This window comes from Bos grunniens, chromosome 3, assembly GCF_055505025.1.
Source record: "Bos grunniens cultivar Pamir isolate PY7600 chromosome 3, Bosgru_T2T1.0, whole genome shotgun sequence".
NCBI classification, from domain to species: Eukaryota; Metazoa; Chordata; class Mammalia; order Artiodactyla; family Bovidae; genus Bos; species Bos grunniens.
This window is the reverse complement of record NC_141167.1, coordinates 103,330,382-103,332,559: the sequence shown is the minus strand read 5'-3', so window position 1 is coordinate 103,332,559 and position 2,178 is coordinate 103,330,382.

The window sequence follows — 2,178 nt, the reverse complement described above, 5'->3', positions numbered from 1 at the left end:
TCTAGTGGTAAAGAACCTGCCTGTCAATGCAGGAGACATAAGAGATGTGGGTTCGATCCCTGGGTGGGGAAGATCCCCTGGAGGAGGGCATAGCAATCACTCCAGTACTCATGCCTGGAGAATCCCATGGACAGAGGAGTCTGGTGGGCTATGGTCCATAGGGTCACAAAGAGTTGGACACAACTGAAGCAACTTAGCACACATGCATTCACCTTGAACTGCCTCTGCCATCCTACTGGTTTCCTTATTGGTAAAGGAAATAAGTTGATATATGATCAGTATACATTTGTGTGTAAGTTATGTTTTTAACTTTTGAAAATTATAATTTAAATTCTCATATCCATTCTTTTGAAAGTGGAGACGAGGGCCAGAACCAGACAGTGCCAATATAGAAAAGAGGAAAAAAAGTGCTGCCATGAGGTAAGAAAATCTGGATTGGAAAATGAACAAAACAGATATGAGAGATACGTAAAGGATGAGTAAGGTCCTTCCTAGACTATGACTACAATAAAGTCCAGTCTTAGCTAAGAAAGAGTTTTCTGGAATGTATTGAGCTCAAGTTCCTAGGAACATTCATTGGATAAATCCAGGAGATAGTTGGAGAGGCCGATGTTCAGGTTAGTGACTTTCCAAACATGGTGAACTTCAAGTAGACTTTCTGAAACCAGCCCCCAGCCATGCTTTTAATTATGTTTATTTATTTATTCCTGTATGAATGGATGCAGTCATACATTCATTCAACCAGCCAACATTGGTTGGGCAAAACAGCATTTATTTAGTCCCTGAGAGAACATGGACATAAGACAGTCTCTTTCTGAACATCTTCTCCATGGAATCTTTCTGATCCAGGGATCTAACCCATGTCTCTTGTGTCTCCTGCCAGGTGTTTCTTCATTGACCTGTGAGCTATCTCCCAGAATTTTCAGAGATGTAAAGGGACACAAGGAAACATGTTAAAGAATCGTTTATTTCCCCAATTCTGGTTTCCTCAATGATGGATCCCCATCAGCTCTTCTACCTCTTATTCAACCACCTTATTCCTTGCAGATCCTCATATGTGTGCTTCCTCATGTTCACATACACTTTTCTATAACTACAACTCATGCACACACACACACACACAGCCTTGCCTCCCTCATTACCCACTTACCCTGTGGTTACAAGCATCTTTGTCAAGGAGAATGAGGATGATATCACCATGGCGACAGCTGAATGAACCAATGCATCCCAATCTCATTGGGAAATAGTGACTCAGGAGGTTCAGGACCCTTATGTCAAGTCTTTGGTACTCATGTTTTTTTCTACAGTCATCTTCAGAAAAACCAGTAAATGATGCAGCTTTTGAGTCCTGGCACATGTTAATCATCCTCAAATCCTTATGCTTGGACAGGCATGCTCTGAGAATATTCTGGGCTATCAAAGAATGCCTTGTGAATTCAGTGCTTTGTTCTCATAGGTGATTTACTTTATCTTTAAACTAAAAGCTCTTAGAGATCAGGAACCAGGTCTGAAGTTACCCTTAGATAAATAGAGAGATAGAGTCTTTCATCTAGAAACAGACAATAAAGGTCAATGCTCCCTACTCATTCTCCCCTCCCCCACCAATCAGACATTAGCCAATGTAAGGGCCCCTGGTGGCTCAGAGGTAGAGAATCTGCCTGCCAATGCAGGAGTCGTGGGTTTGATCCCTGAGTTTGGAAGATCCCCTGGAGAAGGGAATGGTAATCCACTTCAGTATTCTTGCCTGGGAAATCCCATGGACAGAGGAGCCTGGTGAAGTACAATCCATGGGATAGAAAAGAGTCTGACACCACTGAGTGACTAAACAACAATGTCAGGCAGGTCTGTTTGCCTATCTTAATCAGGAGCTGTTAGTATATCTTTTTAAACACAATTTGGATTTTATTTTTAACATCTTTATTGAGAGAGAACCTACATATTATACAGTGTACCATTCAAAATGTACAATTCAAAAGTTTTTAACATATCCATAGAGTTGTGAAAAACCATCCCCAAGAAAAACAAAGGTAGCAAGGCAAAATGGTTCTCTGAGGAGGGCTTACAAATAGCTGAGAAAAGAAGAGAAGCAAAAAGCAAAGGAGAAAAGGAAAGATACACCCATCTGAATGCAGAGTTTCAAAGAATAGCAAGGAGACATAAGAAAGCCTTCCTCATTGA